The sequence below is a fragment of the Balaenoptera borealis genome, assembly GCF_965194805.1.
Source record: "Balaenoptera borealis genome assembly, chromosome: 16".
Taxonomy (NCBI): Eukaryota; Metazoa; Chordata; class Mammalia; order Artiodactyla; family Balaenopteridae; genus Balaenoptera; species Balaenoptera borealis.
The window spans coordinates 6,367,201-6,393,626 of record NC_138872.1 but is presented as its reverse complement, the minus strand read 5'-3'; the positions used below and the strand labels follow the sequence as shown (position 1 = coordinate 6,393,626).

General features: G+C 45.3%; 1 long non-coding RNA gene across 2 annotated transcripts in view; it reads left to right on the top strand.

The window, feature by feature from the left end:
• The window catches only part of LOC309612978, a 48,917-nt gene extending 28,570 nt beyond the window's left edge, over window positions 1-20,347 (top strand). For both annotated transcript variants that reach the window (XR_014235441.1, XR_014235442.1), the window contains 4 exons: window positions 8,674-8,813; window positions 10,048-10,214; window positions 10,805-10,904; window positions 15,431-20,347. This is a non-coding gene — a long non-coding RNA (uncharacterized lncRNA). The remainder of the gene's footprint in view (window positions 1-8,673; window positions 8,814-10,047; window positions 10,215-10,804; window positions 10,905-15,430) is intronic.
• The last annotated feature ends 6,079 nt before the right edge of the window (window positions 20,348-26,426 follow it).

The following is a 26,426-nucleotide window of genomic DNA, read 5'->3' as shown; positions in this document are numbered from 1 at the left end:
TCTAATGTTCCATCAAGGCTCTAGAAAGCGCCTCAAAAATATACCTTGCAGTTGTCCCCCTGCCCCACACACCATCCAGCATCAAATCAAAATTCACGCATTGCGTTGGCCTGTTACGTTTCCTTAGTCTCTGTAACCTAGAACAGGCCGAGGTGCCGATCTGGAGAATCCTTTTGCCCCTGGGAACGGACCTCCTGGGGTGTCTCTGGCTGCTTTCAATTCTCCTCTCTCCACCCTGCACATACGTGGAGCTCCACCAATGTCCAGGTTTTTGCTGACTTTCCCGGGGTACACATGGAGGGTTAGTGGAAGGATCACAGACTCTGGAGACTGACAGGTCTACTTTCTATTCTGATACTGATGTCTCCCGGCAGGGTGGCCTTGGAAAAGCTAAGCGGTCTCTCTGAGCCCCATCTGTCCACTTTACAGATGAGGAAGCCAATGTCTGAGTCATTGGGTTGTTCTGAAGATGAAAACAGAATTCATTCAATAAATATTTTTAGGCTCCTTGATTACATCCGTGGATGCAGAAAAGACATTTGATAAAATTCCATACAATTTCAAGTTTAAGCAAATCAACAACCTTTTTCTATAAGAGCAATTGAGCCTGATAAAGGATATCCACCACAAATCTAGAGAGAACACATTTTTTTTTGTTTGTTTGGGGCTTGGGGGCTGCACAGTGTAGCTTGTGGGATCTCAGTTCCCCGATCAGGGATGGAACCCACGCCCCCTTCAGCGGAAGCACAGAGTGCTGACCACTGGACCCCTAGGGAATTCTTAATGGTGAAAATGTTTCAATAAAGTTAGGAATAAGACAAAACCTTCTCTATTACTGCTTGTATTCAACACTACACCAGAGGTCCTGGCAGGGTCCAGGAACAATCTTTCTGTGCTCTTGTACATTGATTTATTTGGATCACAGGTATATCTTTTTAAAAATAATTAAAAACCAATCACTTTATTAAAAATACAGCCAAACACACAAGCAAAGGCCTAAAAGTCCAACAGAAATGGCCTTAGTACAAGGCTTAGCTCTCCTTACTCCCCAGTTCCAAGCCAAGCCCACCCCTGCTGAGAAAAAAAGAAAAAAGAAGGAAGAGACTATAAGGATTAAAAGGAAAGAAACAAAAATGTCATTATTCAATGATAACATGACTACATCAAAAATCCAAGAGAGGGCTTCCCTGGTGGCACAGTGGTTAAGAATCCACCTGCCAATGCAGGGGACACGGGTTCGAGCCCTGGTCAGGGAGGATCCCACATGCCGTGGAGCAACTAAGCCCCTGCACCACGACTGCTGAGCCTGCGCTCTAGAGCGCGTGTGCCACAACTACTGAAGCCTGTGCGCCTAGAGCCTGTGCTCCGCAAGAAGAGAAGCCACTGCGGTGAGAAGCCCGCGCACCGCAATGAAGAGTAGCCCCTGCTCGCCACAACTAGAGAAAGCCCGCACGCAGCCCGCACGCAGCAACGAAGACCTAACGCAGCCAAAAATAAATAAATAAATTAATTAATTAATTTTAAAAAAATCCAAGAGATTCAACAAACCATTACAACAAGTAAAAGAGTTGCATAAGATTACTGGAAAAATGATTAATATTTTAAAAATCTATAGAATTTCTATACACAAGGAAATAAGAACTAGACACATAGTTAAAATAATGATATAGCAAAAAATGATAGAGCAACAAAAATAATTAGGAATAAATCTAATAAAAGGCATGTAAAAATTTTTGGAGAAATTTATAATACTTTGCTAAAAAACTCAAAGGAAGTTTTACATAAAGGTCAGTTTTCCTCAAAATAACCTCCAAATTCAAGGGAAGCCAATAAAAATACGTTAGTGAATTGGCCCAAAAACTTGGCAAGGGTGATTTTAAATGCATAAGTTCTTTATGGATTTTAGACTCTAGAGTCTGGATTTTAGCCTTTGGAATTTTGTTACTTTGTAAAAGATCAAAGAAGAGTCAAGGCAATTTTGCAAAATAAAACAAGAAAGAACGTATCTTAAAAGATTTTAAACTTCCTCTAAAGCTAAGTGGTAAGTACAACAGGTGGTATCAGACTAATGTACTAGAATAGAACTCAGAGAAGACCCACACTTCTGTGGGAACGTGTATATGACAGGGGTGAAAGGACAACTTGGTACAGAGGAAATGGATTAATTGGCAAACCGTTCTGTGTAACTGGCTATTATAAAAAGATAAATTAGATTCCTGTTATTAGATCATTCACTAAATAAATTTCAGATGGATTAAAGAACTAAATATGCAAATGCAGCACTGAAAACTTTTAGAAGAAAACAGAAAATATGATATTAGGGTAAGGAAGGATTCTTAATCAAGATAAAAACAACAAAACTATAAATAGAATGTTGACACAATTGCATTTAACAGGGTTTCTTTTTTTTAATTAATTAGTTACTTTATTCTATTTTTGGCTGCATTGGGTCTTCATTGCTGCGTGCGAGCTTCTCACTGCGGTGGTTTCTCTTGCTGCGGAGCACAGGCTCTAGGCATGAGGGCTCAGTAGTTGTGGCTCGTGGGCTCTAGAGCGCAGGCTCAGTAGTTGTGGCGCACGGGCTTAGTTGCTCCGCAGCATGTGGGATCTTCCCGGACCAGGGCTCAAACCCATGTCCCCTGCATCGGCAGGCGGATTCTTAACCACTGCGCCACCAGGGAAGTCCCTAAACAGGGTTTGTTATGACAAAAAACCAAGATACTTGATGTGAAAAGTCCATAATATGTGCAGTGCTTCAGAATACAGGATATAAATCCTAGAAATCAAAAAGAAAAAAGTTAAGCAAAAGAGCAGTAGAAAGTAGAAAAATAGGCTGTGATGTGAAATAGATGTGAACAGGCAATTCATAGAAAAGAAACCCAAGTGAGTGGGCCATTTGTTTTGCAAATTAACAAAATATTTCAAAATTTAAAAACAATATGTGAAAATTAGGAGGTGAATGGCTAGGGGAATAGAGAAATTAATCTTTATTTTCTGCCTTTCTGTCCTATTCTTGTTTTCTGAGCCATGCATATGTCTCCTTTATTTTTTTCTCTGTCTCATTTTAATCATTAAAAACCACTTATTTTAGTATGCATAAGTGTAAATATATTAGCACTGGCATTTCAGACCAGAGGGAATTGTAAGTCTGCGGTCTCCCACTGGATATGGGGTTCCATATCCAACCCCACTTCCTGTGCCCTACACGCGAGTTGGACTCAGTGAAGGTCAAGGTCCCGCTGTCAGAGCTGGGCTCCTGAGAGGGCTTCTTTGCTTACAGGCCTCCCCACTGGACCCGACCTCCAGGGGCCCCATGCAAAGACCCAAGCACGGGGTGGACGTTTAGGAAATGTCTGTTGAAGGAATCATCAGCAATACTTACTGAGCACCTACTGCTGGCTCATCTCATGAGGACTGACTTCATAAGAGCCTGTGACACTCACACACAGCTGAGCCAAGGCTAAAAGCAAGAGGCTGGGGGATCTCACATTCCAGACAGAGGTTTGCAACCTTGACCTTCCATCAGAATCTCCTAGGGGATCCCTGAGACCCACCGCCAGTTTCTGATTCAGGAGTTCTAGGGTGGGACCCGCTAATTTGCATTTCTAATGTTTTCTCAGGTCATGCAGATGCTGCCTGTGGGGGAACCAGGCTTTGAGAACCACTGTTCTAGAGTTTAGGAAGTTGGCCAATTAGGGTAAATGGGCTAAATCCCAGCAGGAGAGGGGAAGGACCATGCCGGAGGCACGGCCTGCATTTCAGCCCTTTCCTGGGCTGCAGCTGCCCACTGTCATGCCCACAGGGGTGCTGCATTTTCAATTGCTCCCTGGGGAGGCAGCCCTGCTGAGGACAGTGTTTGGGCCAGCATCCATTTCGGGGTTTGTTTCCCTCTTCCTGTGGGTTCCCCAGAGTCCCTCTGCCTAGACCTCGGCCTCAATTACCGCATCTGTTAAATGGGGATAAACTGAACTCCCAGCATGGTCAGGTTGGGGCAAGAATTAAGGGTAACGCCGTAGAGAATGGAGCCCAGAGCTGGGCACTGAGCACTCAACCATTGTCAGCTACCGTTGCAGTTTTTCATTTTCCTATAACAGAGCTACCTGTGTCAACACAGATGGAGCTCCAAGATATATCCTTGAGGGGAAAAATGCAGGTTGCAGAAGGATACAGAGTTTTATTCCTGTATATGATTCATGGAGCCCTATATGGCAAATAAAAGAATAAAAGCCGGCAAAGAAGGAAATACTCCAACTTCTTTTTGCCTGGGTGATAACTTGCTATATTGTTTTCCTTCCTACACTGGGAGGGGAGCACACAGGGGGTTATGCTTCCATTTTTTAATATCTAAAATACTTCATTTGAAATTTTTAGGTAGTATATTTCATCAATGTTTTTTCTTTATGTCTTGGTGTTTAAGTCACATCCATGACTAAACTTTTTCTTACGTCTAACACTTTATACATTTAATTCTTTGCTATAAGTGTACTCTTTTTTGTAATAAGGAGTTAAGTTTTTCCCCAAAATCCTTCTCCTTAATGTCACTTATTGAATAATAGATTCTCCACTGGTGTGAAATGATACCTTTTACCATTTACCAAAGCCCCATATATATGTGGGTAGGGTATTAAGTGACTTATTCAGTTCCATTAACTTTTCTGATTGTCCTTGTACCAATACCAGATCATTTAATAAAAAATTAAATTGGCATTTTTGTCAATAGAGCACATGTTCATGGTAAACGATGTCGGCACAACACACGAAGAGGGTAGTTTCCCGCCATCCCCAATCCCACCTCCCAGCGATAAAGGTCTGGGTTAGGGTTCGTGGCAAGATTAGGGACGAGAGCCCAGATGGGGTGCCGGCAATTCAAAGGCAGCCATTCCCAGCCCCTTATCAGCAGGCAGGTGTGGGACTTCCAGTCATTTGCTAAGATTCTCGGGGCTCCTCATTCATTAGCTGGAAATGGTGCACCTTTGGGGCTAGCAACAGAATCAGCTGTGACTGTTATTTCTTTAACCGATGACGAAAATGAAGTCCTAAGCCATTAACTGTCTTGTCCAAATTCATGCTGCCAGTTGGTAGGTGAACATTTTCAGGTTAGAGCTGCATAGTAGGACACGTACGTACTATTCCTTTTGCCTGGACCATCTCTCCTCCACCACGCTTTCACACTTTGTAATTCTGTATATTGGATTGAGGCCAGAAGCCCACGGGGGCAGACACAGGTCTGTTGGGTTCACTGCTCTATGCCCAATGCCTGTAATCCTGGGAGATGCCGGAGACGCATAGTAGGTGGTCAGTGGGTATTTGTTGATTGACAGGGTAATGCTTAACCTACTGCCTGGAGCCTAGGAAAGGCTTAAGACATGCTAATAATTACGTGCTAGAGGGCATTTGTCTACAGACAGGCGCCGGTCTCCAAGTGGCTGGCACGGATGTTCTCAGGCTGCTCAGAATGCCAGCAGCACAGGGCGCATTTCGTAACGGACGAGCCTGTTTCTACCACTCATCTGCGCAGGCGCAACAGTGCTGTTTCTCTGAGTGCTGCTGAGCCTGTGAGTAACAGAGCCTGCATCGTTTTGGTTGCTTTTATCTAAACTTTGGTCACAAGCCACCTTTCACAGTCAGCTGGACCCAGGAAGTGGAGAGAAATCACGGTCACCCGCCGGGCGCTCTCCGACGCAGTTCGTGTGCCAAGGCTGTGTGGTTTTCATGCTGGGCGTCCAGACTCACGGGCCTTCCCTCAATCACCGCACTTATGGGGAGGGGGTGCCTCCCAGATTCACTGCCCTCTGAGAAGATGAAAGTTCTAGATTCTTCTACAATATTTTCTGTTACTAGAATGACAAACCCTTCCGGTCTCGGTCATCCTCCAGACGTCCTCTACCCCAAGAGAAAAAGTATTGGTTGTATGTATTGAATAATTTGAATTCCACGAAGTGGACTATTCTGCAGGTATTTTACAAAATGAAACATATCGATAGATAATAATGCAGAAGCATGGCCAAGAATATTGCTGGGTGGTAAATTTGTGTAAAATAGCAAATAGGGCTTCCCTGGCGGCACAGTGGTTGAGAATCCGCCTGCCAATGCAGGGGACACAGATTTGAGCCCAGGTCCGGGAAGATCCCACATGCCACGAAGCAACTAAGCCCGTGCGCCACAACTACTGAGCCTGCGCTCTAGAGCCCACGAGCCACAGCTACTGAGCCCTCACGCCTAGAGCCCGTGATCCGCAGCAAGGGAAACCACTGCAATGAGAAGCCCGCGCACCGCAACAAAGAGTAGCCCCCGCTGTCCGCAACTAGAGAAAGCCCACGTGCAGCAACGAAGACCCAATGCAGCCAAAAAAATAAATAAATAAATAAATAGCAAAGAATAAGATCTTTATAAAAGCTGTTTGCAGAGATATATACTTCAGTATATAGAAAAAGGGCTCCAAGAATTTATCAGTCATCTGGGGGTTAAACTCAGGAAGAAGGTTTACTTCTAGGAGAAAGCCAGGGAGATGGACATTTATATGTTCTGTAGCTGTACAGTTATACATATTTCATGAATGTTTTATAACCAAAATATATTCATGCATTAGTGGGTAATTAAAAAAATACATTGAAACAAACAAACAAAAAAACCCAACAGAAAGTTATAAAGTGGGAATAATGCAAATCCCTGTCCCACCCAGTTATCTACGCTCCACCCTCCCAGGTGGCCACCACAAACAGCAGTTCTTTAGATCTGTAATCGTTCCTTTTGTGAGTAAATATTTGTGTTCAGAGAAAATGTTAATAGCCGTTTTCTGCCGTGAAGTTGGATGGTTATGCGTTGGGTGCGGCCCCAGGAGGAGAAAGGAATTAAACCACACCTCCCACAAAAAGGAAAAAAAGAAGAAAAGAAGGAAAGAAGCCACAAATGGAACACTTCTTTCTGAATGTGATCTCCTGTGCATGTTACGGAGACACAGCTGTCAACCTCCGTCTTTTAAATAATAATGATGTTAATTAGAATCATACTAGCAGCTATTGTGTGCTCGACCCTGTTTCAACTCTAGCTAAACTGCCTTCTCTTGAAAATGGAGCTCACATCTTATTTCCATTTTATTTGTTATTATTATAGAACGTTTTCAAACCCGTCCAAAAGTAGAGAGAATTGTACAGCGACCCACCCTTCACCCGGACTCGTCGCTGTTTCAGTCACCACCACTTTCTGCCCCTTGCTTTTCGTCCATTTCTCTCCTCCACTCCCCCCATCAATATTTTAAAACAAACCCAGACTTTGTATCATTTCACCCAGAAATACTTCAGTGTGTGTCTCTAACAGATAAAGACTTTCTGCTTGTTTGTTGTTATTCTAACCACGTAACCCCAACATGGTTATTACTCCCGATAGAAGTTCATAGTAATTTCTTGCCATCTAATAACCGGTCGCTCTTCAGTGTTGTGTGTTTTAGTCTGGCCAGAGGAAGACCTGAACAGTTTTGAGAAATCGCCCAACGCCATAAGGCATTTAAACAAAAATAGCAAGTGAGATCCCTGAATGAGGGCCACCACATCCCCGGGATCTTGTTAGAAATGGAAAAATCCCAAACCCAGACCCATGTATTGATAAACCAAACCACCAGTTTAAGGAAAACCATGGGTGATTAAAGTCTCTATCTATACTGCATAGCATGTAGTGGCCAGCACACCCTGGATTAATCCACTTTTTCCCTGAGATCTGGATCTTGCTTGGCTAGAAGAGATGTCTCCTTCAAGTCTTAATACCAACAGTAAGAGCCCGACATGCCGCAGGCATCAACCAGGTTCTTGGGGACAGAGAGGTCCCCACTGTTCTGAAGCTCTCACTCTAGTGGAAGAGACGGACAGCAAATTTATAATTAAAATAACTACAAGTTGTGATTGCTCCTATATCAGCTGGATGAGGTCTCTTCTGACACCCTGTTTGTTTATTTTATTTTTTATTTTTATTGAAGTATAGTTGATTTACAATGTGGTATTAATTTCTGCTGTACAGCAAAGTGACTCAGTTACACATATATGTACATTCTTTTTTATGTTCTTTTCCATTGTGACACCCTGTTTAAATTGCACCGGCGGGCTTCCCTGGTGGTGCAGTGGTTGAGAATCTGCCTGCCAATGCTGGGGACATGGGTTCGAACCCTGGTCTGGGAAGATCCCACATGCCGCAGAGCAACTAAGCCCGTGAGCCACAACTACTGAGCCTGCGCGTCTGGAGCCTGTGCCCCGCAACAAGAGAGGCCGCGACAGTAAAAGGCCCGCGCACCGCGATGAAGAGTGGCCCCCGCTTGCCGCAACTAGAGAAAGCCCTCGCACAGAAACGAAGACCCAACACAGCCAAAAATAAAAAAAAAAAAAAAAAAAAAAAAAAAAATTGCACCGGCTCCTAAGGCCTTGTCCCGCCAACCCAGCTCCCCGCCCGCCTCGCCCCTCCTGCTTCACTTTGCCCAGTGGTCCTCACCTCCAGATGTTGGACCTGGATCTTTCCTATTTATGTGTTCATTGCTTTTCTCTTTGGCTAGGATGTGAGGTGTAGGATAAATATTTGCTGGATGAAAGTCTACTAAAAGTTTTTGAACAATGAAGGAAAGCACTTACTAGTGATCAATATGAGTCAGCTATTCTTTTAAAAAAAAATCTATTTCATTCCTACCCACAGAAGAGTTCTTATGAAGAAGGAGGCTGATACAAACAGCAACTACAGAAAATGACTTGCACTGGACCCTGCGGTGGGTGCATGCCTGCACCCCAGGCCGTGTCCTTCGGAAGAAATCCAGGAAGCCCGAGGCCAGAGCGCAGGTGAGTCACTGAGGACTCTATGCCCTTGTGGCCATCCTCCGGGTCACCCGTCTGGATTTTTATTTTTTTCACCCGAGGGCTCTGCATCAAGAGGCTGGTGTTTTATTGTCCCTCCTAGACATAAAAGGGACCTAATCTCAGCCTCATCAGTATAAAGATCTCAGGTGTCTCAAGATGTGTCTGTACATTCAGAGTAATTCTAAAATTCAAGCAAGAGTTTTGGGGGGAGGAGGGAAGAGCGTAGGGTTGAGGGCTGGAGCAAAGCAAATACTGATAGATTCTGAAGCGCTCATGCAGGATGAAGGCAGTGAGGCGAGGCAGGTGTAGAAAGAAGGCTGAGAGCTTTCGCGCTCCATCTTGGAACTGGGGTGGGAACAGAGTGTTGAACTAACACGCAGGACAATGACAGCCCCACGCCTGTAAGGGAATCTAGGAAATGACAAAGGCAGCACTTCGAATGGAAGGGATTTTAAAATAAATGCTAATGGATATGTTTTTGTTTGTTTGTTTTTTATATTTTTTTGGCCACGCCGTGCGACTTGTGGCATCTTAGTTCCCCGACCAGGGCTCGAACCCGCGCCCCTTGCATTGGAAGCTGGGAGTCTTAACCACTGGACCACCAGGGAAGTCCGCTAATGGACATGTTTATCCATTTGCAAACCGTAGCATGAGTCTTCCCCCTTCAACCTCAAACACACACAAATATACACACCACCGATTCCATATGGGTTCAAAACCCAAACCTAAAACACAAATTCAGGGAGAATCCTTGAAACAAGACAGGTAAAAAGATAGTGTGATGGAAATGGGAGCAAATAGCATGGAATACAAGTGGTCAGTCATTATGGGAAAAGTTGGTCACTACCGTCTTGACCCTCAGATTGTGCAGAAGCTAAAAAATGAGACAGAGCTCCAGGTACTAATGCAGAAGAATAGCCAGGAATATTGCTACATGGAAAATTCATGTCAAATAGGAAAGAATAAGATCTCCTTTATAAGTTGTGTGCAGAATATGGGCTTAAACAAATAGAAAAAGGATTCAAAGGACACTTCCCAAACTTCTTAATCATGGTTACTTGGGAGAAGCTAGGGCGTTCATTCTCATTCTAACGTACAAACGTGACCTTGTGAGGACGTGGGCCTTCTCGACACGATGGGGGTGTGTAATCGGTTGCAGCATTTTAGAAACTAAACGTAGCATTAGTTACAAACTCTTCTTGCGTTTCCCCTACAGAATGTACCTGTATGATTCTGCAAATCCCACAGATCCTATGGGCAGTTGCTCCATTACATTCTGCGGCACAGAAGAGTCTCCCAATTCCTCATGGCACCCAGGCCTTAAACAGCCTGTGGGTGGCTTTTGTTTGGGCCATGGGCTCTTTGAAAATGTGACTCAATCAGGTAAGTGGTTTGGCATCTGGTGTCAAAAGTCTCACACTTGAGCACACAGGACCTGCCCGGCCTGGAAGGGCAAGTCTTGAACCTCTGGGAGCCTGGGGTCCCTCCTGTGTGCCATGGGGTCACCTCCACAGGTGCAGGTCCCACCCCTCTAAGACACCACGCCCCTTCACTTCCTACCTCTGCCTCTCCTTCTAATACCTGACCCATCTTAGTTATGAGGTTCGTGGTGGTCCCCATGGTAAGCTCTGGGGAGCAGGACTTGTGCTGCTTTCCTTCCCCACCATCCCCCAGCCTGACCTGGTACCCAGAGGTACTCATAGTACATCTGCTGCAGGGACGTGGGACACCCCTCATTCACCACCCGGGCAGCCTCAGAAGAGCACCTTATTTACAAAACACCCGCTGGTAGGACAATGTTCAGTGGAGCTCTGGAGATAACAGGAGGAATGTTAGTGCACGACTGAAGGATGGAGCTCCTAACCCCACCTTAGCTCCCAACTTGTACTGCCCCAGGGCCTTGCCTTCACTCCCCTTGCCTCTGCTTCCTCTAAAGATCTGCTCTCTGACCTTCTGGCCCCTCTTGATTTCAGCATCGCCTCCTCTGGGAACCTGCTTCACCTCCAGAACAGGCCAGGCTGCCTTATACCCACAGCACCCCTGTCTCTCCGTGGTGTCGCCGCCTCTGTAAAGGTTGGGTTAGCTGTGTAGTCGTTTGCCAAGATTTTGTCTCCCACCAGCGATGCGAGGCCCCAAAGACAGGGGTTGGAGCCTCTTTTGTTGTCTGTGAGCTTCCCAGCACAGGACCTGGAACACTGTAGGCTCTCCATAAATATTTGTGGAATGAAAGATGGAAAAGAGACAACTCCCAACAGAGATAGGGAATCGCAGGGTGGAGGGACATTGTGGAGCCGGGTGACAGGGGAGAGGCCGGTTTGTGAAGGTGACACGCCTGACTCAACCCCGGTCCAGGAGGGGACCAGTTAGTCAGGCCTTCGCAGGTGCCGATGCCCCAGAAACACAAGGACACTGAACACACCACAGAGTGACCTTTTAAGGTCAAGGCTCCCACTTCAGACACTCCCCACGGGCTTTGCAGATACTGCTTTTCGCTTCTCTCTCTCCAAACCCCAAGAGGTTGTGAACGCGTGGCCCACAGCACCCAGAGGTTTCTGCTCTCATGGGTGCAGCTCTGCCCTCTCTCCCTCCCTCCACTGGTGTCTGGTTTAAGACCTTGGTGGAATTTAGCACCCAGACTCCCTGGGCTCCATCAATGTCAGGGCTCTGTCAATTCCCAGTGCTTGGAAATTAACACTGTATCCCGCCCCCCATCCATGGGGAAAACTTTTGGGGTGTCAGGCCAGTGGAGATTTTATTTTATTTATTTATTTTGCATATTTACTTCCAATTTTATTTTTTAATGAAAACTACTTAAAAACTTATACATGCTCATTATAAGGAATATAGACACTATAGCAAATACAACAATAAATGTTTTAAAAGCTCCCCAAATCCTACTATCTAAAAATTGTTACCGCTAATATTAGGAAAATATTATTAGATACATTTTTCTTTGCATTTACAGAGAGGAGGATGGACGGACAGGTGAAAAATGATATCTCAGTATAATTTTCATTTGTATTTCTCTTATTAGGAGAGAAGTACAGAATCTTCTCATATGTTTAAAAGTCATCTATACTTCAATACCTGTGTTTTATTTATATTTCTTGCCCAATTTTCTATTGGGGTTGTTGACTTCTTATTTATTTGTAGTAGATCTTTTTACACTACATAAAAAATCTTTATGTAAGGTAAATTAGCTCTTTGTTATGGATTCATTTAATAATGTGCTGGATTTAACTTTTAGTGAGTGGATTGATTTTTTAAAATTAATATTTATTGCAGTATAGTTGCTTTACAATGTTTGTGTTAAGTTTCTACTGTACAGCAAAGTGAATCAGCATACATCCCCTCTTTTTTGGATTTCCTTCCCATTTAGGTCATCATAGAGCATTGAATAGAGTTCCCTGTGCTACACAGTAGGTTCTCATTAGTCATCTATTTTATACATAGTATCAAAAGTGTACATACGTCAATCCCAATCTCCCAGTTCATCCCACCACCCGCCCTCCCTAGAAGATTTTAAAAGTTCCTTGAAGGATACAGGATGTGCTGTAGGGTCCTGGATGTGTGGTCGATGCTCTGCAGTGTTGGGTTTTAACACTGATGGCTGCTGCCATCAGCCTGGCACTGGAAGCCCGACCCCAATTCCCCCTGCCCACTCCCTTCTCCCACCACTGCCAGCCTTCTCAGAGGTGCAGAGGCAGACCCCTTGGCCTCCCCAGAGACTGTCCCTGAGCCATCCGTTCCCCTTCAGTCGGATAGAAGGAGAAACTCAAATCTAGAGGTGGGACCATGGGGGCAGGTGGGAGGGGATGGGTAACCTGCTCAGAAAACCTCTGGCCGCCCACCCACAGTAGGTGCAAAATAACAAACAATCGGGAAGGTTTCTATCGTATTCGTAGCCCACGCTTCCTTCCGCAGTGCCAGGTACTCTGCTCACTACTCTTTCGAAAGGATCCTAAGCAGAACATTCTTATGGGGACCCACAACTGTCTCATTTACAAAGGAAGAAGCTCTACCTGTCAAGAGGGACAGGGCTGTCCTTGCCCGCCTCCCCCCTTTCTTCTGGGGACGCTTAGAGCAGTAGATCTCTTATCCTCTAATGTACCCAAAAACGTAATTCTTTTTAAAAATTAATTTATTAATTTTAAAATTGAGGTGTAATTGACATACATTACATTAGTTTCAAGAGTACAACATAATGATTTCATATTTGTATATATTGCAAACTGATCACCACAATAAATCCAGTTAACATCTGTCACCATAGTTACAGAATTATTTTTTTTCTTATGATGAGAACTTTTAAGATCTACTCTCTTAGCAACTTCCAAATATGCAATACGATATTATTATTTTTTTAAAATTAAGTAATTAATTAATTTATTTATTGGCTGCGTTGGGTCTTCATTGCTGTTCACGGGCTTTCTCTAGTTGTGGCAAGCGGGGGCTACTCTTCTTTGTGGTGCGCGGGCTTCTCATTGCGGTGGCTTCTCTTGTTGCGGAGCGCGGGCTTTAGGCGCGCGGGCTTCAGTAGTTGTGGCTCACGGGCTCTAGAGCGCAGGCTCAGTAGTTGTGACGCATGGACTTAGTTGCTCCGCGGCATGTGGGATCTTCCCGGATCAGGGCTTGAACCCGTGTCCCCTGCATTGGCAGGCGGATTCTTAACCACTGCGCCACCAGGGAAGTCCCAATACGATATTAATAACTATAGTCCCCATGCTGTACATTACATCCCTGAGACTTATTTTTTTATAACTTGAAATTTTGACTCCCTTTACCCATTTTGCCTGCCCCCCACACCTCTGTCAACCATCAGTCTGTTTTCACATGTGTGAACTTGGTGTTTTGATTTTGTTTTTGTTTTTAAGATTCCACATATAGGGACTTCCCTGGTGGTCCAGTGGTTAAGACTCCTCACTTCCAGTGCAGGGGGTGCAGGTTCAATCCCTGGCTGGGGAACTAAGATCCCACACACCACTCAGCCAAAAAAAAGATTCCACATATAAGTGAGATCATATGGTATTTTTCTTTCTCTGTCTGACTCATTTCATCTAGCCTTCAAGGTCCATCCATGTTGTTGCATATGGTAAGATTTCATTCTTTTTCACAGTGGGATAGTATTCCATTGTATGTATATGTGTGTGTATGTATATATATATACACCAACCACATCTTTATCCATTCATCTGTCGATGGACATTTAGGTTGTTTCCTTATCTTGGCTATTGTCAAATATTTCAGAAACACAATTCTTGATTCATTTACTTACCCACTTATTTATCCCTTCATATATCTATTTAATCATGCAGTAAATGAGCACCTGCTTGGTGGCGAGATACCAAGGGCACCAAAGGGCAGAGATTCTCAGTTTCGGTCTAAGGACCTCTTTACATTGAAAAAAATTACTGAAATTCTCAAAAAGCTTTTGATTATGTGGGTTAGCAATAGTTACTGTATCAGAAATTACTGAGACATTTAAAACACTTATTTGAAAGTAACAATAATACACACCCATTACATATTAACCTAAAAACATATTTTATGAAAAAAGTCACCATATTTTCTAAAACTAAAAAAAAAAAAAAATGTAGTGAGAACAGTGGTTGGGATTTGTTTGTTGGGTTGTTTTTACATTTTACAGCTCCCTTTAATGCCTGGCGCAATAGAAGGCAACTGGGTTCTCCTGCCTGCTTCTGCCTCCAATCTGTTGTGATAGTACACATCACGTAGCCTCTGGAAAATTCCACCGAACCGAGTGAAAGAGGCAAATGACATCTTACGCTGTTATGAAATAGTGGTGCTCTCATGACCCTCTGAAACAGACTTATGGACTCCACTGCCACAAGGACACACCAGCCAAGGGCAGTAGGACCAGACAGGGCTGGGGGTCACCAAGCAGCCTGCAGCGGCCCTGTAGGCATGCAGCCCTCTTCTCCCTCTCCCTTGACCTCCTCCCTTTGTTTCCTTCCATCCCTCCCCGTATTCCTCTCCAAACTTCCCCTGCCTGTTCCCCTGCTTGGCCAGGTAACTCCCTCTGGAAGCTCAGCGTCTCAGCTCACCTTAGGCTTTTCAGACTCCGAAGCCTGTAGCCCTGCTTTTTATTTGGTGTATGGCCTTAGGCAAGTTATGTAGCTTCTCTGACCCTCATCCACTCCCTCTTCAAGGTGAGGAAACTAAGACCTGACTCACAGGAGCATTTTGTAGAGTCAAAGAGATTTTATAGTTAACCAATGTTAATGATGTGGCCTCTCTCTGCTGGCACGTTCTATACGCAGGGAATGGAACAGACAGACTCTTAGGCCCTCAAGGATTCTACGTTTTAGAGAAAAGGTGCATTTTCATTCATAAAACAAATAAGTATCAGGTACCTCCTATATGCCTGACACTGGATAACATATGTAAAGCACCACAGTTCAGATTATTAAATTCTATGCAGCAGTTTTTAAAATGAGGTATTAGAATATGGTTAGAACTTGAAGATACATTATTAAGTAGAAAATGCAAGTTGCAGAATGATATAGGAATATGTAGTACCATTTATTTATAAGCATGCAAACACATCTATTTTTTTCTCTTAAATATCTAATGTTTAGGGGCTTCCCTGGTGGCGCAGTGGTTAAGAATCCGCCTGCCAATGCAGGAGACACGGGTTCGAGCCCTGATCCGGGAAGATCCCATACACTGCAGAGCAACTAAGCCCGTGCGCCACAACTACTGAGCCTGCGCTCTAGAGCCCGCGAGCCACAACTACTGAGCCCGCGTGCCACAACTACTGAAGCCCGCACGCCTACAGCCCATGCTGCGCAACAAGAGAAGCCACAGCAATGAGAAAGCCGCACACCGCAACGAAGAGCAGCCCCCGCTCACCCCAACTAGAGAAAGCCCGTGAGCAGCAACAAAGACCCGACACAGCCAAAAATAAATAAATAAAATAAATTTGTTTAAAAAAAAATCTAACGTTTAGCTATTAATTACAAATCTAATTTCCCTTATATAAAGAAATCATGTATTTTTACCTGATACATCTAAACATCATTTGCAAGTATAAAGACCTGAAATAACTTAAAATGGATTTACAAAATATGTTATTTAAAATATATTATTACAAAATACATATTACAAAAGTTATCACTATACTCACACTGAAACCTATTGTAAAACATCAGTCGCATAGGGCCAATTCATTTCTTCATGATTTCCACACTTGGTTTAATTACTCCCTTCCTAGGGGTCAGTTACATTATGGCTTTCACTTTTTAAAGTTGAGACATAATGTATATACGGTAAAGTGCCACATGAGTATACAGCTCAATGAACATTCACAGAGTGAATACACCCTTGTACCCGATACCCAGATGAAGACCTAGAACATTCCATCACGCCTCACGGTCTCCTCCTGCCCTTTCCAGTCCCTGCGCTCCACACAGCTAAGTTAACGACTACTCTGACTTCTACCACTGTTAATTACTTACACCTCTTCTTGAACTTTACCCTCCCCGCCCCCCAGCCCCATACTCTTTTTTGCCTGGCTCCTTTTGCTTTAATATTATGTCTGTGAGACGCATTTTGTTAGCGGTAGTTTCTTCTTCTTTGTTGGCGTGTAGAATTCTGTTGTATATGTACATCACAGTGTATCCATCCTACCGTTAATGGACATTCGGGTTGTTTTCAGTGTGGGGTTATTATGACTCAAGCTGCTAAGAGCATTCTTATGCAACTCTTTTGATGTCTCCATTTCTCTTCAGCAAACACTCAGGTGTAGAATTGCTGGGTCCTAGGGTAGACCTCATGACATGGGTTCACAGACATGCGGGTGAATGCTGAGAAAGAGTCCAGACCCAGGTTACAATCCAAGCTGAGATCATTAGTTACATCTTAGAGAGGCAGAGGGGGAGGAGTGAGAGAGCTGGATTTGGGCAGGGTGATCGAATTAGACTATAGTCTTATCTGTAATATTTTGAATGTTTTTGAAGACAAATATACTCATATATCACTGTGAAATGTAATTTTAAAAATAATGACATTGCCTTATATAGTACCTGGCACAGGTATATGAAATATATACACGAGAAGACATGAAAAGGTAATTTCCTCTTCCAGCCATGATGAAGCATCGAATACTGGCCTTGCCTTCCTGCTGTAAACAACTGGACAAGTGAGTAAGATAATAGGAAACAGCTGTTTTCAGACACCGGACAACCAACATCGCAGGACTGTGGTCCCTGGAAGAAGGGTGACGTGCGCCCTCTGATCGCCCAGCCTTCCACCTGGAGCTCCTGTCTGGCCAGACCGGCTTCCTGGGCGTGTGACCTGTGCACTTACAAGTGTCCCGAGCTTGAAGGGCCTCGTGCTTGGGTTAATGCTCTGCTGTGACCCTCCTGGAATTCTTAACTTTTGAACGAGGGTCTGAATTGTCATTTTGCTCCGGACCTAGCAAATTGCCATGTGATTCCCACCCTTAGGAGTGCACCTAAGAGGCGGGGACCGGTGCAGACGGCTTCAGCCCCGGCCAGGGCAGGGCCAGGAGCCGTGGCGCTGTCTCGCCCCCGCCCTGAGCTGCTGAGCAGCCTTCGGCAGCGGCGGGAGCGGCCTTAGGCCAGAGCTGCAGTGAGTCACTGAACATGCTGTGCCTTGGTGGCCATTCTCCAGCCACCGACTGGATTTTGACGAACAAACCAAAATAACGCAGGGTTTCTCAACCTCGATGCTGCTGACGTTTTGGACCAGATTGCGGGGGCGCCCTGTGCACTGCGGGGGGTTGAGCAGCAACCCCGACCCCCACCCGAGAGATTCCAGGAGCGCCCACCCCTGAGCTGTGACAACCAGCAGTATCTCCAGACTTTGCCAAATGTCCCCTGGGGGAGAAATCACCCTGTTGAGAGCCGTAGCTTTAATCGAGAGCTCGGCCCCAGGCCTGGCTTTTTCCTGTCTCTTCGAGACCTAAAAGACATCTAATCTCAGCCTTATTAGTACAAAGATACCGGATCTTTCTAGCTATATATTCTGAGTAATTCCACTCAAAATGGAAGCAAGATATGCGTGTGTGTGGTTTGTGTGTGTGTGTGTGTGAGTGTCGGGGGTGGGGAAGAGCCTGACACATTGATTCCAAGACTTTTCTGGAAGACTTGAATCAGGGAGATGAGGTAGATATGGAAACAGGGCAAAAGCTACAGTCATCAAAACACAGCTTGGGGGACTTCCCTGGTGGTCCAGTGGTTAAGACTCTGCGCTTCCACTGCAGGGGGCACGGGTTTGATCCCTGCTCGGGGAACTAAGATCCTTCATGCTGCACGGGGTGGCCAAAAATAAATAAAATACTTAAAAAAAAACAACACAGGGGCTTCCCTGGTGGCGCAGTGGTTAAGAATCCGCCTGCCGATGCAGGGGACGTGGGTTCGATCCCTGGTCCGGGAAGATCCCACATGCCGCGGAGCAACTAGCCTGTGAGCCACAACTACTGAGCCCATGTGCCACAACTACTGAAGCCCACGCGCCTAGAGCCCATGCTCCGCAACAAGAGAAGCCACCACATGAGAAGCCTGCACACCGCAACAAAGAGTAGCCCCCGCTCGCCGCAACTAGAGAAAGCCTGCACGCAGCAATGAAGACCCAATGCAGCCAAAAAAAAAAAGAAACAAAAAAATCCCACAGTTTAGCACTGGCATAGGAACAAACTATTAAAGAAGACAGATGGGAGGGCAGAAAAATACACATGGACAGAGGTCAACTTGTACGATTGAAGTGGCATTTCAGTCTGCCCATCTGCACTGTTAGGGCTGTGGGCTATCATCTCTCCATTTGGGAAAAATAAAAATTAGGTCTGTCTACCTTAGACCATGAATACATCTCCCTTCCCACTTACCCCCCCCATACCAGCTGCATTAAAGATCGAAACATTAACAAGAATGTATGAAAATCATTGAAAAATATCGTTCCAGTTTTAGTATATGTGCTGCAGAAGCGAGGACTGAAAAAATATTGAAGAAAAGATACCTTGATAGAAAAATGGTCAAGTAGCACACACGGTTTGCAGAAGAAGTCACACACATGACCAACAAATATTTGAAAGTATGCAAATCAAATGTACCATTTTTCTTTTGAGCTAGCCGATTGGCAAAAATTAAGGATTGGTAAAATCACCTCTTTCCACTTTGTAATTGGGAGGAACTGGACACGTTTTCTACACTGCTGATGTAGATCGTGCTGCTCTCCTAGGCTCTGGTGCCCAAATCCCACTTCTAGGCATCACACCTGGAAAAGGTACATCTGCATTTCTGCAGGCTCTCAAAGTCTCTCCTAGACTCACCCCGGCAAGCCCTAGGCCTTAAAGAGCCTGCGGCCGTGTTTTGTTTGTCCCACAGGCTATTTTAAAAGACAACTTGACTCAACTTGTTAGGGTGTGAGTTTAGTCTTCAGCAGACAGGTTAGCACCTAGTGTCTATTTACCCATTTCTGCCACCTCCCTGGCTCTGAAGGGCAAGTTACTAAAGCGCTGTGTTCCTGGGTTCCCGCACATGCAGAATGGAAATAGTAGTAGTTCCCCCTTGATGAGGTTCCTGCAGGATTAAATGAGATAATACATGCAAAGGCCCTGGAACAGTAAGGCACACATGGTAAGTGTCAAAGCAGGTCAGCTAGGATGCATAGGAAAAAGGCAAGTAAAAGCAAAAAATTCTAATGTGACAGCTATCATAAACATTAAACTTAAAACCAGCAAAAGAGAAAAAAAAAAAAAAAAAAGGGAAGGAAGAAGAAAAACCGAGGAGGAAAGCAAAAAAAAAAAAGAAGTGTATCTACATATATCAGCATGCAAAGATGTCCCCACTCTACAGCTAAGTGCAAAAAACAAATTGCAGAAGATAAACTACTCTCGCTATTGTTATTTAAAATTTATGTTTAAAATGTAGATCTAATGTAACACATATCTTCTATATCACATATAATATAGATTATGGATGGAAAATGTGTAGAATTATACTTCTGTGTTTTAATGGTGTTTATCTCTGGGAATGGGAAAACTGGGGACTTTCTAGTTTATTTATTTCCTTTTGTGCTTGAACTTGAAACAACCCCATCATTCAAGTCCCTGCTCAGAGATCATTTCCTTTACATGATCACCTCTTTGAAACACCCCGTCTCCCCACCGTTCCCAGCCCCTGCCCTTGCCTCCAGCACCATCTGATGCTATATATGTCCGTGGTACTTACTGTCTGTCTCCGGAGACCCTGAGTCTCTCGAGGGCAGGGACTTGGCCCTTTGCCACTGTCCCCTGACACAGGAGAGGCCCTGGCAAGCTGCCTGCCCAGTGAATGAAGAAGCCGGCCACCTGGTGAGATTATCCAAGAGGGGAACAGCATTTCTTCTCTAAACATCTACTCTGGGCGGAACACCCAGAGCTAATAAGAGCAATGTGTCCAGAGGGCCTCCTTCCAGTCTTCTCTGGGCCAAAGTCGGCTCTTCAGCACCGCCGGCCCGAGCCACAGGCTATCAGCTCCTCCCCGGCCTGTTAGGCAGCCTAACCCTACCCTCCCTTCCTTCCTTCCTCCTCCCTTCCTCCCTTCCTCCCTCCCTCCCTTCCTCCCTTCCTCCCTCCCTCCTTTCTTCCCTTCCTTCCTCCCTTCTTCCCTTCCTTCCTCCCTCCCTCCCTTCCTCCCTTCCTCCCTCCCTTCCTCCCTCCCTCCCTTCCTTCCTCCCTCCCTTCCTTCCTCCCTCCCTTCCTCCTTTCTTCCCTTCCTCCCTTCTTCCCTTCCTCCCTCCCTTCCTCCCTCCCTCCCTTCCTTCCTCCCTCCCTCCCTTCCTCCCTTCTTCCCTTCCTCCCTCCCTTCCTCCCTCCCTCCCTTCCTTCCTCCCTCCCTTCCTTCCTCCTTTCTTCCCTTCCTCCCTTCTTCCCTTCCTCCCTCCCTTCCTTCCTCCCTCCCTTCCTTCCTCCCTCCCTCCCTTCCTCCCTTCTTCCCTTCCTTCCTTCTTCCCTTCCTCCCTCCCTTCCTTCCTCCCTCCCTTCCTTCCTCCCTTCCTCCCTTCTTCCCTTCCTCCCTTCCTTCCTCCCTCCCTTCCTTCCTTCCTCCCTCTCTTCCTCCCTTCCTTCCTTCCTCGCTTTCTTCCTTCTTCCTCTCTCCCTTCTTCCCTCCCTTCCTTCCTCCCTCCCTCCCTTTCCTTCCTTCCTCCCTCCTTTCCTTCCTTCCTCCCTTCCTCCCTCCCTTCCCTCCTCCCTCCCTCCCTTCCTTCCTCCCTTCCTCCCTTCTTCCCTTCCTCCCTCCCTTCCTTCCTCCCTCCCTCCCTTCCTCCCTTCCTCCCTCCCTCCCTTCCTTCCTCCCTCCCTCCCTTCCTCCCTTCCTTCCTTCTTCCTCCCTCCCTTCCCTCCTCCCTCCCTTCCTTCCTTCTTCCCTCCCTCCCTTCCTTCCTCCCTCCCTTCCTTCCTCCTCCCTTCCTCCCTTCCCTCCTCCCTTCCTCCCTCCCTTCCTTCCTCCCTCCCTTCCTTCCTCCTTCCTCCCTCCCTTCCCTCCTCCCTCCTTTCCCTCCTCCCTCCTTTCCCTCCTCCCTCCCTCCCTCCCTTTGTAATAGTTTACTTAATACTATTGCCCCAGCCACTGGTTTGGGGATTTTGTCAGTTTTGTGAACATTCTGTATCCCCAGAACCCACAATAGAGTGTGGCACGTAGGAGGCCCTCAAAACATTGTTGGAGGGATGCGTGGCCCCTCCTTCTAGAATAGGGGTTACCGGAGGGCGGGTTCCTAACCTGGTGACAGCCTGGCAGAGACGCTCATAACTATCAGTTGGAGGAACGAAGGAATGAATGTCTCCAAGCGCCTCGCACCTGCTGATTAGCCCGAGGGCTACCGACGCGGCAGGTGCACTTAGGAGGTAAAGTTGGGCGAATGAGGGGTGCAGGGAGGTGGCTGAGTGTGGGCGGGAGTGGGGGGTTGCGGGTCAGTGGGCAGCCTGAGGAGCAGGGTTGGCCGTGGACAGACAGCATCCTGTGCTCTGAGGGTAAAGAGGACTCAGCAGTGATGATATTGTAGCTGACACCGTGTAACACTTACGTTGGCCAGGCATCCTTTTAAACCCTCTGCGTACACTATCTCATTTCATCCTCACCCCTACGAGATAGGCACTATTATCTCCATTTTGCAGATGGAAACACTGAGGCACTAAGAGTTGAAGCGGAGTCAGGATCTGGAGCAGACACAGCGGCGCCCAAGCCTGTAGTCTTCATCAGGGAGTAAGAGGTGAGGGTGTGGCACATTCCGGGAAATGCAGACACCATCAGCCTTCCACCTGTCCTAAATGCGATAGGAAGTGTAAGGCATTCGGACCCCCTGTTTTCTAGTGTTCGGTACCGTGGGGCACTGACCTCCCCTAGTGCCCTGCCAGACAAGGTAAGGCAGCGCTGGAGCCTGGGGCCAAGGACATCGTGAACCCCTGGATACACATCAAATAGCCTCCCAATCGGAAAAAGTTAATAAAAGCTCTGCAATCAAAAACCACGGCTCTATCCCAAGCCCCTCCTTGCTCAGTGTGTTCACTCACCACTGTCAACTTGCGTCAGCCCACCTGGCAGGGGACACAAGGGGCTTGGGACCGCGGGCTGATGGAACGTAACTCCCCATCACACAGTGACACAGGGTCATAAAACAACCGCAGGCTGTCTTCATTTAAAATTTTGATATTTTGTTCATCAGGGAGTTTTTTGTGTGTGTTCATTTTGATTTTTAAAAACTAGTGCATTAAAATATTGTCTTGATTACTGCGTTTTGGGGTGTCTTCTTAAATTTTGCTTCCTCACTCTAATTCCAGCCCTGGTCCTTTCCCTCCTGTTACTGACCTTGGAGGTAACTGACTTGCCCTTCTTTTTGGAGTCATCAGGAGTCATAAGGGCAGGCTGGTGGTCCAGGTGAGGGGAACCTGTAGATTCAGACCTGTCCTAAGGGTGGGAGTCCAAAAGGAGAAACGGGTGACTTGCTTGTTTGGATAGGATGGGGCTGGGGAAGTCTTGGTTTCAGGTAACCACCTCTTTTGGGGCCTCAGAATTTTCCTGAATATAATTGAAATATGGATTTATAATCTAATCCTTTGGGTGGGGGAGGGGACATAGGAAGAAACAATCAAATTCTTTTAAAAAAAAATCACGTTCGACTTAAGATAAACTTCCTTTGCCTCCTCTTCCCCAACCCCCAAATCCATATAAATGATAGAATTTTTATAACCTTGTATACAAGAATGAAAAACTGTTTTCTTTAAAACAAAACACATAGAGGGACTTCCCTGGTGGTGCAGTGGTTAAGAATCCGCCTACCAATGCAGGGGACACGGGTTCGATCCCTGGTCCAGGAAGATCCCACATGCCACGGAGCAGCTAAGCCCGTGCGCCACAACTACTGAGGCTGCGCTCTAGAGCCTGCGAGCCACGACTACTGAAGCCCACGCACCTGGAGCCTGTGCTCTGCAACGAGAAGCCACCGCAATGAGAAGCCCGCGCACCGCAACGAAGAGTAGCCCTGGCTCGCAGCAACTAGAGAAAGCCCAAGTGCAGCAACGAAGACCCAACGCAGCCAAAAATAATTAGATAGGCCCAGACTCCCCAGCTCCTCCACCGGAGCCAACAAGAGGTTTATTTAAAGGGAAAGAAAGAGACTGTGGCATTGTTTCCTCCACTAATTGTGGAAGGATAGAAGGACAGTGCAAGTTTGGGGGCTGGATAAATGTCATTAGTGGGCCCGGCCCACTGGCTATAAAGGATGTAGGCACACCAATTGCTGCTAAAAGAACACGCTTTTTAATTTTTTTATTTATTATTTTATTTTTTTAAGAACACGTTTTTTAAAAAAAAAAATTTATTTATTAAAAAAACCAAAAAATAAATCGATAAAATAAAATAAATAAATTTATATTAAAAAAAGCAAAAAAAAAAAAAGCATAGAAAACAAACTGTGGTTACCAGGGGGTGGGGGTGGGGGGGTGGAGGGATAAAGTGGGAGATTGGGATTGACATAAACACACTACTATATATAAAATAGATAACTAAAAAAGACCTACTTTATAGCACAGGATAAAATAAAATAAATAAATTTATATTAAAAAAGCATAGAAAACAAACTGTGGTTACCAGGGGGTGGTGGGGGGGTGTGGAGGGATAAACTGGGAGATTGGGATTGACATAAACACACTACTATATATAAAATAGATAAGTAAAAAAGACCTACTTTATAGCACAGGGAACTCTACTCAATCATCTGTGGTGACCTAAATGGGAAGGAAACCTAAAAAAGAGTGGATATATGATTCACTTTGTTGTACACCTGAAACTAACACAACCTTGTAAATCAACTATAGTCCAATAAAAATTTTTTTTAAAAAGTCTGATTGAGTGGTTCTGAGCAGGGTAACTTGCTTGTTTAAAAGGCCAAGTTGTGATAAGATTGAAGAGCATCCTTTCAATACAGAAAGAGTTTGGGTGACCTGAACCCCAAAGAGGGACAGAGGAATCCCTTAAGCTATGCAGTTATGGTTTTGGAACATGTGCATTTGATTCATTATACACAGTTGCAGAGTCTCATATATGAACACCTGAAACTATGTATTAGTCTTTAAGATTTTTTGGTTGGTGTTCCTGGTATTTAAAAAGGGTTTGGAAACTGATATTTATTTTATATTAAGAGTGGCTATAAAGAATAATATCTTTTCTTTCTTTTAGGTTCTGGTTTTAATTTGGTGTTGACTTTTGCTGGCTAGGTTTACCCTCTGGATCCTTGGGTTGCCATGGTGCCATTTTGGCTTTTTTAATGTTGTTGTTTTTGGGCTGACAGCCCCACTGAAATGAGTTCTTACATGCAGAACTCAGGAGCTTGGCACCAGGTTCAGGGAAGAAAACGTTTGTGTGCCATGTGAGGAAGATGCTAGCAGTAAACTGGAGCTACTGCAGCCTGGCTTGTAGAATTTAAAAGAGTGGGCAGGGACTTCCCTGGTGGTCCAGTGGCTAAGACTCCACACTCCCAATGCAGGGGGCCCAGGTTCGATCCCTGGTCAGGGAACTAGATTTCACATGCCGCAACTAAAGATCCCGCATGCCGCAACTAAAGATCCGGCACGCGGCAAGGAAGATCCCACGTGCGGCAACTAAGACCTGGCGCAGCCAAAATAAATAAATAAATAAATATTAAAAATAAATAAATAGAAGAGTGGGCAGAGGAGAAAGGACACAGGGGGCTGCCTGGGAGCTGGGGGCTCTCCCCCTGCGGGCCCTTGCTCTAGCTTCCTTGCAGACCCCACTAGCAGGAGTTGTCTAAAGAGACCCTGGGGAGGTTGACACCTTGTCCAGGTGCCAATATTTCATAATTATGTATTGTGGCAGTACAAGATGTTTCAGTTTCTGAGGTCAAATAAATACATTTAGGCATTAACAGTGGTCATTGCATTTTTAAAAAAATTATAAAAGTAAGATGTACTCAGAGCAGCAACAACAAAAGAAGACCAGAAACATAACAACAACAACAATAACAAAATCTTCCTTTCTGGATTAAATTTTGAAATAAAATCAGGATGTTAACAGTGATTAGTGTGTTCATTTAAAAAAATAATTAACACAAGACATAGCAATTGTAACCCCTCCCCACCACAAATGAAAACAAAACCCCATCCATAATGAAGTAAAAAAATCACCTTTCTCTCCATACCCTCCCCCCCCAGTCCCATCCTATTGCCTGGGTGAAGCTACACCCCAAAATGTGGCCTGTATCCTTTTCACTATTCCTATAGTGAGACCAAAAGGCATAGCATGTTTTGATCTTAGAACAGAACCGTATTGATGATCAAAATCCTACCTTACAACTTCAACTAAGCTATTTTCCCTGTAGTTGTGTATTCTGCCTTTCCCCCCCGCCCCCCAAATCAGTGGCTAAGAGTGAATGTTTAAACCACTTTACACTAAGTTTTGGCTGTGCTTATATCACTTTTTGTTTTTGAGAAACGTAAAAATGTACATTTCACTACATGGATGGTTCTGTCATAGAAATTTCTTGGTGCCTTTTAAAAACTGTACCTTTGAAGACTACTGGGGACAGAGAATCTCTGGGAGAGTTTCCCAGTAGGTGGGGCTGAAACCTGCAGTTTTCCTGCCACTTCTTTTTTTATTTCTTCTAAAGCATATGTAGAGTAATCTTGAGTAAGTTTTCAACTCACCTCTCTGGAAAAGAAGCTGTTTGGTTGCCTGGGCAGGTTTTGTATGAAAACTATGAAGGACTCAGGTATTGAAGGGCAGCTTCTGTACAAAGCTAATTTCTCCTCCTGCTGACCTGGGTGGTCACAGTGGGTCCCCTGTGGTACAGTCAACAAATGGCATTTATTTTTGTGTTTACAGTCTTCCTTAAGACTGCATTTTACTGGGCTCTCAGCTGTGTGTGTGTGTGTGTGTGTGTGTGTGTGTTTCCTTTCTTTTTTTAAGTAACCTAGGTCCTTTGCCTCTTTCCTTCAGGCAAAGAGCATGTGATAACCAAGGTGTAAACAAGTCTCTCTGGCACTTAAGGAAGACCCCAAACCCACCCACCTCCTTCTCCTCCGAGGAATTCAGTGCCCCTGGTTCAATTTTAGCTGGA